Source organism: Ambystoma mexicanum, chromosome 4q (genome assembly GCF_040938575.1).
Source record: "Ambystoma mexicanum isolate Mex_15411 chromosome 4q, UKY_AmexF1_1, whole genome shotgun sequence".
Taxonomy (NCBI): Eukaryota; Metazoa; Chordata; class Amphibia; order Caudata; family Ambystomatidae; genus Ambystoma; species Ambystoma mexicanum.
This window is the reverse complement of record NC_090928.1, coordinates 1,066,156,541-1,066,170,593: the sequence shown is the minus strand read 5'-3', so window position 1 is coordinate 1,066,170,593 and position 14,053 is coordinate 1,066,156,541. Positions and strand designations below refer to the sequence as shown.

The window sequence follows — 14,053 nt, the reverse complement described above, 5'->3', positions numbered from 1 at the left end:
AAGATATTTAGGAAGAGAGAGTTGAAGGTATTTTGGCCCAAGGCCCCAGACGGCCTTGTGGACAATGCAGAGGGTTTTGAACTTGATCCTCGCAGTCACTGGGAGCCAGTGTAGTGATTTCAGTCCTGGAGAGATACGGTCCCTGGGCTTGAGGCCAAGGACAAGTCTTGCAGTCCTGTTCTGGATGAGTTGCAAAGGGCGGAGAGTAGAGGCGGGCAGATTAAGATAGAGGCTGTTACAGTAGTCCAGCTTAGAGAGAAGTAGAGACAGTGAGCTTCTGGGGGAAGGAGAGGAAAGGAAGGATACCTCTGAGGAGGTGTAGCTGGTAGTGTGACTTCTTAGATACGTCGGATATGTGAGGAGAGAAGGAGAGTGTGGAGTCGAAGATGACCCCAAGGTTTTTTGCCGTGTAGGTAGGAGCAGGAAGAGGGCCCAGAGAGGCCGGCCAGAGAGCAGCAGGGAAGGAGGGAGTGGGAGTGCCGATGAGTAGAATCTCATTCTTACTGGCATTAAGGCAGAGGTCGTTGGCGGCACACCATTCCTGGATAGCAGAAAGACAGTCAGAGATGAGGGAAGGAGAAGAGGAGGCCGAGGGTAGCCTGAAAATGAGTTGGGTATCATCCGCATAGTACTGAAAGTAGGGGCAGAGAGCGGCGATGTGGTGGGCGAGAAGTGCCAGATACTGGTTGAACAGCCAGGGAGAGAGGTTAGATCCTTGGGGGACACCACAGGTAGAGAAGAAGATGTCAGAGAGGAAAGACCCCAGTTGGACCTGGGAGGGTCGATTTGAGAGGAAAGAGGTCAGCCACGTCAGAGCCTGACCAGTGATACCGAGGTTATCACGGAGATGGTTGAGCAGGATGGTATGGTTGACAGTATCAAAGGCAGAAGAGAGATCAAGCAAAATGAGAACACATGGAATGTTAGAGTCAAGGTTCGAGAGCAGGTCCTCACGGATGTTCATGAGAGCAGTTTCCGTGCTTCTGGCAGCTCTGAAGCCAGACTGATGGTCATGAAGACTACCAACACATTCAGCATGGAGATTAAGCTGGGAGATGGCCAGTTTCTCCAGGAGCTTGCCCAGGAAGGGAGTGATAGAGATTGGGCGATAGTTAGCTGGGCAGGAAGGGTCGGAAGAGGGTTTCTTAAGAAGGGGGTGCACAAGGGAGTGCTTGAGAGGGGATGGGAAGACTCCAGAGGCGCTAGTGAGGCTTACAGAGCAGATAGTAAAAAATATTACCACAGCGGTTACATAGTGGTGAAGGCGGGGACAAAGAACATCCCAGTAACATTTCAGGTGTTGTGACAACACGGTAAACATGTGGTCGCAGAGTTTACAGATTCAAGCCAACGAGACAGGGCCTAGCAATGAATTTCCATTTCAGTCAAGCATGTTAGGTGCGGTCGATGTTGTTAGGCATGTTTATCAAACAATGCTGTTTTAACTTTTTTTGCGGAAGATCACATTTGAGGGTTGCAGAGTGTGGGGACGATGATGATGAAGCATGTGCTCCTAGCTCTTTTTCTGTTGAATCTCAGGTTTGTTAGTGCGGTGGAAGAGGAGGAGCGCGGGCTGCAGGAGTAGGCTTTTTTCCAATGTGACAGAGGAGATATGAGGGGGGGCAGAGTTGTGGGGGAATCGGTGTGTAATGGAGAGGATTCTCAATACGCACCTTGATGGGTAGCCAGTGCGTTTTACGCCTCACTACGGAGATGTGATCAGAACATTTCAGACCCCATACAGCCGAGAGTGCGTTGTTTTGAATCACCTGTAGTTTATTAGGGTTCTTGGTGGAGATTCCTGCAAGAATGGCATTACAGTAATCTACTTTGCTGCCAATAATGGCCCTTGCCAGCAAAAGGCAGTTATTAGGGGTAAGGAACTTTCTGGAAAGGTTGATGACTTTTGTGGAGTAGGCTTGAGGTAGATGGTGAAGCAAAGCGTTAAGAGTATGGAAACTTGTGGCACTCCACATGGTAAAGTTGTGTCTTCTGATTCGAACAGTGGGAGAGCAATTGATTGTGATGGTCTGATAGGCGGTGTTAGGTTTCTGATCACTGCACAGTGTCATCGACCCAGGAGGACCCCATGGTCGACCATAATCGAAAGAGGCTGAAGGTTTGAAGAGGATTAGTGCACAGTCACCATTTGTGTCGGATAGTCTTCTGATGTCATACATTACTGCTCATAGAGCAGAGTATGGCAGATTCTACATCCACACCCTGGGAGGCGCCATCCACCAATAAGAATGCTCGGAACGTGGGCTGTATTCACCAAGGAAAGCCTGCGTTCCAAGCATTCTAATTGGTGTTGGGCGCTTCCTTCCCCGCCCCCCCCTTCACCATTTAGCACCCGTGTAGTTTCCCTACACAGGTGCTAATGGTGTCTTGTTTCTAAAAGGAAAATAAAAATAAAACTAACCTATGTGGTGCATCTCGGCTCCAGCAGTGTTGCTCTTCGGGAAGTCTGTTGTCCATGTTGATGATGTCACAGTCATCAACATGGAAAATGGACTTCCTTGACAGCGCTGCTGGAGCCGATCTGCAACACAAAGGTAAGATTCTTCCTTTTTTTAAATTCATTTTTTGTAAAACACTCTTAACACCTGTGTAGGGAAACTACACGGGTGCTAATGGTGATATTAACCTTGGCGGTGGGATGACCCTGTCGTTAATGACACTGCCGCCCTCGTTAAGGGACCCTCGCTTCGCTCGGCCCTTAACTTGGGTGGCGGGTCGTTACCGATATGGTCGGCTGGCCATCTCGGTTAATATCGCCTCAGTATTTTTTTAAACTACAATCTCCATCTAACCCCTGGATTTGCCTTTACTATTTTGTTGATCCCTGTTGTCAATGACCTTTACTAATTGATGAAGATTGTTTGCTTTTCTAGAATGCCCAGAATGTTTCGGGTGTGTCAGTAAAACCCAAGCACTTCCTAGAATTCCAGGCGTGGGGGGGACAGCCTGCATGCAATGCCAGTCCTGCAAGTGTTACCTGCATGCAATGCCAGTCCTGCAAGTGTTCATCATGTCCTGTATCCTGTCTGCAGTGTCGCTGTGGGTCTGTTTGTTAAAAGATCACACACACACACACAGCTGTTCCTTCTCATGAACATGGCCGCCTGTATTTCTATCTACCGCTTCGTGACGGGGCCGGCGTGTATCCATCAAACCTTGGAAGGCGTTGAACTCTATAAGATGTAACGTTCGAAAGCGGATAACTCCCCCCCGGATACACAAACGCAATTGGATTGCCAGAGTAGAAGATGGCAGTGCTTCCTATTTCTATCAATTTCTCTATTATTTGCCCCAATCTTATGTGACTAATTCAGCCACTATACAAGCACATACCATTTGTGCTTTGTTTCAAACAACTGGTTGCGAGGTTTGTGGATAAGCCTGGAGATCATGAGATGTGTTTTGCTATTGGCTGTATCATGCAGCGATCTAGTGCTCGCTCTCTCTCTTCCACTCTCGTTTTCACTCGCTGGCCCTCATTCCGAGTTTGGTGGTAGTCATGTCGCTATTTGGGCCATGATAGCCACCAATAACGGGACCGTGTCCAGTTTGGTGCAATGGGGGCTTACCGGTATAGTCTGACCTTGGCGGGACCGTTAAGTCCCCATTGCACCAACCATTCCCCATTCTCATTTGAGCCACCATAGGGCTCAATGGGACTGGGGAGGGCGCAAATAACGGGCTCGCAAATGCCAAGCCCGTTATTTGCGCCCTGGTCCCTTAACGGGTCCCATCCACAACGGCTGGTCAGACCAGCCGTTAATGGAGGGACCCACTAAGGGACCTCGTAGTAGGGCGGTAAGGGATTACCGGCACCGGTCTCCTTACCGGTGCCCGGTATCCCTTACCACCCACCTTGGAAAGAGGGGCGCTGTCTCTGTCTCCCTGTCTCACGGTGTGGCTGTCTATTTGGGCAAAAGTTGGCTAGAGATATCCAAGACAGTGATGATAGCTACGAAACAAGAGGGGTAAAAAAGATCCCTTGAGTGGATTGAGCTGTAATTTGTAAAAAAGCAGCTATAAAAAAGGGAATTATTTAATTGTACGAACATTGTAAACTGGCTCATTTTAAAATAGTATAATGTTTACTTCTAATCATGACTTGCAGTATATATTGGTCTCATAACAAAAATGTCACACTTGTCTTAGTGAACAAAGCACATTACCTACAAAAACATATAAAGTATTTTCTGATATTGTGTACAGTCTGGTGCACTCCTCTTGCACTCTTTCGAAATACCACCATGAGAAAGAGGAAGGGAAGAAATAGCACGAGTAAGAGTTCTTGGCTGCTTTGCATAACATCAAGGAGCATTTGGGGAATACAACAGTGAGCACAGGTCTTCATATTTTACATATGTCTGTGATAAAGCAGCCATATGCTTGAAACATTGAGTACGCAATTCACACTGTGCTTGGTGCTCATTTCATTTTTAACAACACCCCTCCCAACGTTAAAATCTCTTTATAATGGAAAACATATACTGATTCGGGCAGCCACTGGGTTTGGATGTGATGATAAAGTGCTGTAACATCAGGCACTTCATTTGGGGGACCAGGGTCATCGATGCAGGTTTTTAGTAAGGATGGCTGCGCACATGGCCCGCCCGAATGCACAGACATCAGAAGAGAATTATTTATATAGGACAAGTGGGAATTTAACTATCGCTTCTGTACCACAGAATCATGTGTGTTAATCACACTCAACTAATGATCCCTTGTGTAAGAACATCATGTGTGTGTAGTCACTTAATTTAAATACACTGATTATAATCCGCCTCCTCCCAAGCCAGTCACTCTGTGTTTCTGCAACCCCCTGTCATAGGTTTATTACACGGCACACGCCAGCTAGGGAACTTCTTCCTCTACAATGAATGTGGTGCACAATAAAAAGCTTTTTATTTTTAATATATACTATGGATTCTTTCTGAGTAGGCCTCCAACCCATCCCGCACCCAACCTCCACAAACACCCTGTGTCACAATGGACTAGGAACCAGGCTGGTGTGTATCAAGAAGATATTTATTAATTTATTATTTAATGAAAAAGGAAAATCAACCAAATGCACAGCCACCAATGGTGTGGCAACACAAAAATGCATAAATCTCTACAAAACAACCAGGTTAAGATATAATATTACAGTTAATTCCTGTTTTTAATGACAAAACAGAAAAAGAACAATATACCACAAAGTGATAGCACCTGCAGTTAAGCATTCCCCCCTGCAACACCTACCCCTAAACATCAATTTGTACTTGATTCCTTTGAATGGAAGGCAGTGGCAAGGAGTATGAATATAGAGGGAAAATCGGTTTTGGGGTGAAGCCCACCACCACAAAATGGGAAGCCAGCAAAAAAAGGGAAAACCCGTTTTTGGAGCAAAATAAAAGAATGGGTGTTTACTGTTTCTCACAACTGCTAGGGGACAGAATAGAAGAATATTTGTATTGCTTACACTTAGGGGATATGCCAAGTTTTAGAGAATATTAATCAGCACACCAGGGAAATAGAAATGGAGTAGAAAAATCGGTTTTGGGAGAAAAAAAATGCAAAGGCAAATAATGGCAAATGGAAATTAGTTTACACTGAGGCTTATAATGACAGGTAGGCTCTGTGAAAGGGGTAACTTACAATAGGAAAGTCAGTTTCAGTTACATTGACAGAGGCACATAAGAGGTAGGTTTCTAGGCAAAGGGATTGCTTACACTAATGAAACCAGTTCGGGTTTAAACTGACAGATGCAAATAGGAATTTGTTTGGTAACACACATAATAGACAGACAAATTTGGTTATCAGCTCACAAGGGGAATAATTATGTTGGGGAAACACTTTAATGACTATAACAATTAAATAAAAACACTAGGAACAAGATTGTTGATTTCGAAGTGGAACAATCTTGTTCCGTGAATATCAATGGAGGAAATAATTGGTTTACTTAGCAAAATACTAGGGATTTACACAGGTAAATGCAGGGTTTTCTTAATGGGGATATGCTAAAATACACAGGCAAACAAGAGATTATTCTATTGGGGAGATGACTGGACTACATGGGCAATTGAGGTTTTCAATGTGAAATATTGGATGTACCTCTACAAAAATGAAGAGTTTATGCAATTTAGGGCTGGGGTTATATGCTACCTGCATAGCAGGCCTTGGTATAGGATTCGGGAAAGCCAGCTGGATCTCAGGACACTCTGGACAGATAGGGAAAGGGGTCTGGTCACTCTACTCTCAAAGATGGTAAGGTTCAGCAGGCTTTCCATCCGTGTGTGTTGTCCTAGTACAGTCTACCTTATATAGCAGAAATTACATCACCAACTTTACAATCTAGGGGAAGTACCTCCTCAATAACCCCTGGCACCCGGATTGGACAGTTTCTGTCTCTCTCTCTCAGCCCCCAGTCAGGATTGGTTTAGGGATTTTGGAGCACCATCTGTCTTTTCCCCTTTATTACCATGTTTTGTTCTCACTTCAACGTTTTGGCAAAAACTAGTTATGTATCATAACTTTATAATTGTACTAGCCACTGCCATATGCAATATATTTTCTGTTTGAGCAGGCCATGAGGAATTAGATAAGCCGACTGCCAAATCTGTACACTGTAGCATGGCCATGTGCCACCTTTTTGTCGTTTTCATAAAATGTACAACTGTTATGAATATGTTAGTTCTGAAGCATGTTCCTAATTTCATTTCCCACCTTTTCATCAAATCTCATAATTGTCACATGTTCAGATCAACCAGAAACCTAATCTAACTGCCCATTACAGTTCCCAGAGACCCAGGTAAATGCAATTTATAGTGCCAAAACCGCCTGGAAATTACATGAAAAATGGCATAAAAATTAAATTAATCCTCATTTTGATTGCTGCAAAAAATGTCTAAAAAGGAAATACTCATATGAATGATGAGTGTGTCTGTCAGCAAATGTGCTGTCCACTTCATCCCCCACAGCCATCTGTTCCCCTGGGTCAGCCTGTGACCAGAGGGTTTTTATGGGTCTCTTTGAAATTGACAGTTTCCACTTTGAAGTGGGTACAACAAGGACTCACACCTTCTCCTCATGCTTTAGCTACGGACTGCCTTCTTTGAAATCCCTGCATTCCTACCCTCATATCTGCAGATTAGGGAATTATGACACCTCCAGCTGCATCACATTTTATTGCGGGATTCTTAGAGGAGAGGTGTGATATCCAGCTGGATGTGGGGCTTGTCATTGTGAAGTTCCTGCCTCCAGCCAAAACAGGTTTTTCCTGATGTAATGTCTCTTCACAGGTTACAGGAGTTTTGAAACCTAATATACATTTGCTTTGGTCACCCCCATATCATGTTTCCCTGACATTTTCTGTGTGAGCAGTGATATCTTTTATATGGAAATACAGGTGCAGGCCGTTTTTGCTTTTAATGTTTAAAAATCCTGTCTTGAATGTCACATGATTCTTTGATTCTTCCTTTTTTGTTAATTAAACTGCTGCTTGTCCATTGTGATGAAGAATAGGCCCCTTTCCACATGGTTCTTTAATTTGACATGAAACAAAAGAAAAAGCCAGGCCGTTTTTGGCTGCAGTGTTTAAAAGAGCTGCTGTTCATGTGAAAGGGAAAGCAAAAGCCAGGCCGTTTTTGGTTGCAGTGTTTAAAGGGGCTGCTACTCATGCGAAAGGGACTTCTGTTTGGGGCCTTTAAATGCACCCCACACCCCATAAGAAACATTATGCGTTTATAAGGATCAAGCCAGAAAGTTATCGGTCTCTCAAAAAAAAGCTGCATGTGTTTATCACTTGGACTGTCTGTACTCACACAAAACATGCATGTTTATCACTCAAGCAAGTGACTGCGATTTTCTGCTCCCTCACCCTACAGAAATTGGGCCATGTATACAATACACCAAGAAAGAAAGTTATGGTGGGTTTAAAAAGGCTTGAAAAAAACCTTTTCCTCTGAAATGTGAAATTAGGACAGTTCATTTGAGCCAAGTGATTGCAATACATTGTATACACAGCCCAATGCTCCACTCAGAGGGCTGTCAGGGCTATACTGCACTGATGATCTCTAATAAGGGTGAAGCCAGGCATCTAGTTGACCTGACAGACTTGCAAAATGTCTTTCTTGGGTTGATTAAGCTATGTATAAAGTAGCACTGCCCTCCAAGACAAAGACAATTTCCTGGAGAAAAAGGTTTGCATTCGAGCTAATTTGCATACCCACAATGCCTTGCTGATGTGGCTTGGAACTGGAGGTGAACTTCCTGTGATGGCTACTAGGTGGCGCTGTGGAATGTGTGACTCTTTGCAATCATGCAATCATGTCAGTTGTAGAGAGATAAGGTCCACAAATTAAATTGAATGCTGCTGGACACACACAAAAGCCACTCACCCCATTTGTGGACGAAGGGCAGTGCATGACGCCAGAAAATGTCTACTGCCTTTAAGCAGTAATGTACAGGTGTAGCGGAACTATCGTCAGCCATGACAAGTACATATGTTGAACCACAATACAGTAGTAAAGCAGAACATCCGTGAAAGATAAAACATGTTGCATCCTGTCCTAGGGTTGAAGAAAGAAAGTTATGGCAATCATTTTGAAGCAAATCACAACACATATATTTTTGTGGGAGTGCTGGTACCTGTGCTGGAACTGGATGAATGGATGTTTATTTGTCTGAAACTGATGATGGAGGAGATATAGAATTTGGAATTAGGAGACCATTTCCGGCTTCCTTACATGACTTAAAATCTTGTTATCTTGTGCAAATCCCTGTATTTGTTTTGTGCCTGCGCGCACTTATGTGCCAAAATATGCATTGCGTAAAACAGTGAAAACTAAGACAGTGGCGGCTGGTAAATTGTTTAATTGGTGGGGTGTAAATATACAGGAGCAACTGAGCGAGGGAGCCAGAACTAAGTGAGGCTCGTGGAGAAGGTTCTCCACCCGAGAATTCTTTTTAAATAATGTGTTAAACTGGTGCATTTTACAGCACACTTGTGTGAAAAAACTGGGTAACAAGCAACACAGTTTGCAATCAGTTTTGTGGGGTAATGCATGAAAAATAAATGCCAGTAGATGCCCATTCACCAACGGTGCACGGGTGCTTTTTCCAACACATTTCCATGATGTCTTTGTCCATAATATATGCCAGTTTAGGAAACATTTTCATACTGACTGTGCCCATACGTGTCCATGCTGGCTGCACCAATATATGCAAGTATTACTATTTAAGAACATTCTCAGATTTGCTTTTCCCAATATGCTAGTAATGACAATGGGCCTCATTCTAAGTGTGCTGGTCCGGAAACAATGGTGCCGGTAAGCTTACCGGCACTGTTGATTCCGGACCGGCACACTACAACTCTGCCCGCAGAGTTTTCAAAGGAGCACTGGCACCATTAGGAATGGTGCCAGTACTCCCGTGTCTCCATTTCCACAGAGAACTATGGGACTCTATTGGAATGGGGACTTACAAAATTACTGGTGCCTGACTTCCCGGACGCCGGACTTGGAATAGCCCAGTGGCACCGGGAAGTCAGGCGCAGGTCCTTTTTTAAAGGTCCGGCAGCAACCCACTGGTAGTACCGGCAGGGTTACTGCCAGACCCTTAATGAAGCCCAATATAAGAAACTATGTTCATGCTGACACTGCCAATATATGCCAGTATCCTCATGTAACAACAATCTCCTGTTGCCTTTGCCAGTAAAATAAAATGCCATGCCACTAAAAGAAGACTTGTTCATACTGGCTGCATCAATGGAGGCCACTATAGCCACATATGAACACTGATCCTATTGCTTTACCCTTGATGCTGGTAAAAAATGCCAGGGGTTTTCTACGCAGAGATGTTTTGTAAAATAATGGGTTATGAATTGTCAATAGGAAGCCACGTTTTCCTGTACAGTTAATGCTAGTCCAGGAGCGCTAACTCAGTTACTTAATGCAGCCGAGGAAGCACTCAGTGTTTACACTGGGCTGGCTTGGCTCCTCCAAAATGGGTGGTGGTTTGGTTGGCACTGCGTCAAGCATTATGGATGAGCCAATCCAGCAGAAGTGCTATATAAAATGTAAAACACATGAGTCAATAAATTATGCACAGTGATGACTTCCGAATTGCATACTGATGAACCAGGAAATGCGGTCAGAAATCTCAGCTTCCTCACAAATTCTGTGATTCTGGTCAAATCACTTTTTCTCCTTGTGTCTTATTTTTTCTGGATACTGCAATTGTAATTCTCATCCAAAAGCTTGCTGTGCTTAGCTATGCTGAAGTCACCGGATTCATTCGAAGACCAGTCTGTAGCCCTCTCCACACACACAGACACCTCTTTTTCAACCCTTAAAGCACTACAAATACCACGATTTTGTATTGTGCTATAAGAAGAAACTCTGATAAAAAGAAAGGTGGCAGGCATTAGTATGCATGAGGTATGCTGGGACCCAAATGCCCCTGGTGGGCAACAGGCATTTTGGCCTTGCTGACTGCACTACCAGTTTTTGTTTTTTTATCCCTTGCTCGGCACTTTCCACTTATCCCCTCTCCCTTGTACTTTCCCCTTCCCTTGCACTTGCGCGTTCTCAATGTCACTGGGCCTAGTAAGATCGTTGTTTTGTCCTCCCTTGCCTTGTTGCGCTCTGAAACACTTTTGTATGAGCGCGATACAAATAAAATATATTATATTAAGTCACAGGAGGATAGCTCAGGAGCAACGTGCTCGCCTTGGAAGCAGTGTTAGGTATTTGAGGCTGCATCTGACATATAATAATAACACCTGTAAGACTACATTACATATAGGGACATGCCAGGCATAATCTGGCATTGATACGTGGGTGTTATACCCTATGTGTTCTACACCTACCTTCTATTATTGGAAAATGATGACAATATTGGATCATTTGGGGCTGCAGTTCGCATCAGACAACCAAACTTATTGGCTTTGGCAATGTTTGTGTACTATTTCCTCTAAGTTGAATCTGAGCTATCGAGGCTCTGTGTAGATCCAGAAACTCGAAAGGTCTTATTAGGGGGAAATACTTTACAAGGTTTTTTCACATTGAAAGACAGAATGATACACAGTTATTGTACTTCATTTTTGTTAAGAAAAAATATATGGCTTAGTACTCGGGTACCAACACATCTCACCTTTTACAGGCAGCATAATAAAGACTTCATTTTAAAATCAGATGGCATCTTAATTTCACTTGGCAATTGTATTCCACAACAAGGAACATTGTAAAAGAGATCCACGTGAAATTCACCCCAATTTCACAAGACTCTGCAACCAGATAAAAGGTTTGAAGTAAGTTTAGGGCGACTCCCGAACCCTTTGTGGTTCTGCATCCGTGGGTCGGAGTGACACTGCTTGCGTAGCTACTCTGATGTTGTGTTTGAACTCTAGGCCCAGGGTGTAACATCTTGTGTGCCTGGAGCCCTCTTTGTTTAGCTGAGCTTCAGAGTTTATAAATTAGCTGTTAGCTCCAACGTTTGCTTTTTCAGGGGCTTTCCACATGGAGGTTGTAGATTTGAGAAATTAATGTGCAATACCTTGTGGTCCGTGGTGGAAACTTTTGAATTCTCAATGGACGGCAGTCCTATGGTGCAAACATGAACCGCGGTGAAATCCAGGAAGTGACAAAGTGACAGGATATGCACCAATCTGTGGGTGGTATGATATGATATGATATGGCATTTATAAAGCGCCTATACACAGGTGTTTCAAGGCACGACGAGGCCAGGGAGGGGGAACAGCGGGAGGACAGACAACGATCCTACTAGGCCAGGTGTCATTCAGATCGCGCAAGTGCATGGGAAGGGGGAAAGGGGAAAGTGTGGGGGTGGAGGGAGAGGGGACAGCGCAGTACATGGGATAAAAGAATAAATAACAATAATAGAAGTACGGCCAGCAGGTGGCAACTGCAGGGGTAAGTGCAGGCATCAGGTGTCAAGTGCTGGTAGTGGGACTGTAGGGATGCAGAAAACAGTCACCAGGAGAGAGGGTTGCCAGGAAGGCAGTGCAGGTGTGTGACTGGATGGGGAGGGGACCTAGGCCCGAGATCAGAGGGTGGCCAGGTAAACAGTCCAGTTTCAATTTCAGCCAGGAAGTCAACAGGGGAGAGGAGGAGAAAACGCAGAAGCAAAGAGAAAGGTTTTGAGGTGTTTCCGGAACCAGAGATGATTCTCCTCAAGTTTCAGGGAGGCAGGGAGGCTGTTCCAGTGGGAGGTCCCAGCCGAAGAAAGAGATCTACCACCAACTCGTTGCTCGGAGAAGCGACTGACCCTGAGGGAGTTGGAAGCGGATGAGCGAAGAGCTCGAGAAGGAAGATATTTGGGAAGAGAAAGTTGCAGATATTGAGGCCCCGTGCAGCCTTGCGGACAAATGCAGGGGGTTTTGAACTTAATCCTCGCAGCCACTGGGAGCCAGTGCAGAGATTTCAGTCCTGGACAGATACGTTCCCTGGGCTAGAGGCCAAGGACAAGTCTCGCAGTCCTGTTCTGGATGAGTTGCAGAGGGCGGAGAGTAGAAGCAGGCAGATAGAAAGAAGCTGTTGCAATAGTCCAGCCTGGAAAGAACCAGAGCTCTGGAGACAGTGTGCTTCTGGGGGAAGGAGAGGAAGGGAAGAATACCTGTGAGGAGGTGCAGCTGGTAGTGTGATTTCTAAGAGACCTCAGAGATGTGAGGAGAGATGGAGAGTGTGGAGTCGAAGATGACCCTGAGGTTTTTAGCCTCACAGGTCTGAGCAGGGAGAGGGCCAAGAGAGGCCGGCCAGAGAGCAACAGGAAAGGAGGGAGCGGGTGTGCCGATAAGGAGAATGACACACTGTGAGACACTGTGTATGCCTCACTTTTCTGATGCCACTCTGCTGGAAGGTTTGAAATTAATCATAACGACTAGCATTGCTCTGGGTAGCATTTCAGACCATAATTATGTTACTTGGTCTGCACTATTTCAGAAGGGGGCTGTCCAACCATTTTCTCACCAGTCCTATTGTATTTTATTTAATTTTTTATAGCGAGAACCTAACTTCAGGGAAGCAAAACACTTTAAGATTGGTTTTGGCATTTTATACAGTACTGTTGGCGGAGACACGGCAGGATTTGTAATGATAGGTATTGTCTAAAGAGCCACCATTTTAGTGTTTTGTGAAACTGGAGGCTGGTGGGGACATTTCAAGCCTCTGCCGGCATTGAGTTCCAGAGGATTGTGGTGTATCTCGGCATAGGCTGTTTGCACGTCTTCTCCTTACGGGCTAGTTTAGACCCAAACATTTTGATGGTTTTGCTACATGAGGCACAAGAGCCTCCAGTGGTGTGATATGATATGGCATTTATAACACGCCTATACACAAGTGTTTCAAGGCGCGATGGAGTTTAGATGCCAAGTATTTTGGTGTTCCATTTGAGGTGATAAATTAGGTTTTGTGTATGATCCTTGCTAGGGGAGGGACTAAGTGAAGCTCACATCGTATAGGATAACATCAGATGACCGCTTAATTTCACTTGAAACTTATTTTCTTCCTTTCTAGTCTTGATTCTGCCACCAATGGGAGCACTCCAGTCTGAACTGATAGGCCATGTCGAACCCCAACAACCCGACACTTATTTCTTTCCTTTTTTGGCCTAAACATTGAGGTTCAGTTTGATTTCCTGTGCATTGTAAACAAGGCACCCATGTCCGAGCATACACTTTCTCCTTCTAGTCGAGGATATTGGTCTTTACTAAAAAGTGCGTCCAATCCATTTCTTGTAGAGTTGAAGATCGATGTGAAAAGAATCCTGCTGGAGTGTGATCGCTCTGAAAAAGATAAATCCTTTGGGTGTAAAGGAAGCTTTGGCCAGAATGGCCCAATATCAGAGATGCATAGTTTTTTAATAGCACAATTGTTATCCTTATATGATCAACATAGAGGGTACTTAGCAATGTACTTAAGACGATTTCCTAATTCAAGATGGAGGTCAGAATCTTTAAGGTTTCGCCTTAATTTGTTACCCACAGGAGAAATCCAGTTTATCCGGTACACACATTTATGTAAGGATGATCTATGTACCC

The 14,053-nt window shown here is 44.5% G+C and overlaps 1 protein-coding gene across 1 annotated transcript in view; it reads left to right on the top strand.

Moving 5' to 3' along the window:
* Nucleotides 1-14,053, top strand: part of TLR5 (toll like receptor 5) — a 218,926-nt gene that overhangs the window by 27,786 nt on the left and 177,087 nt on the right. The gene's annotated exons all lie outside the window — the stretch shown is intronic.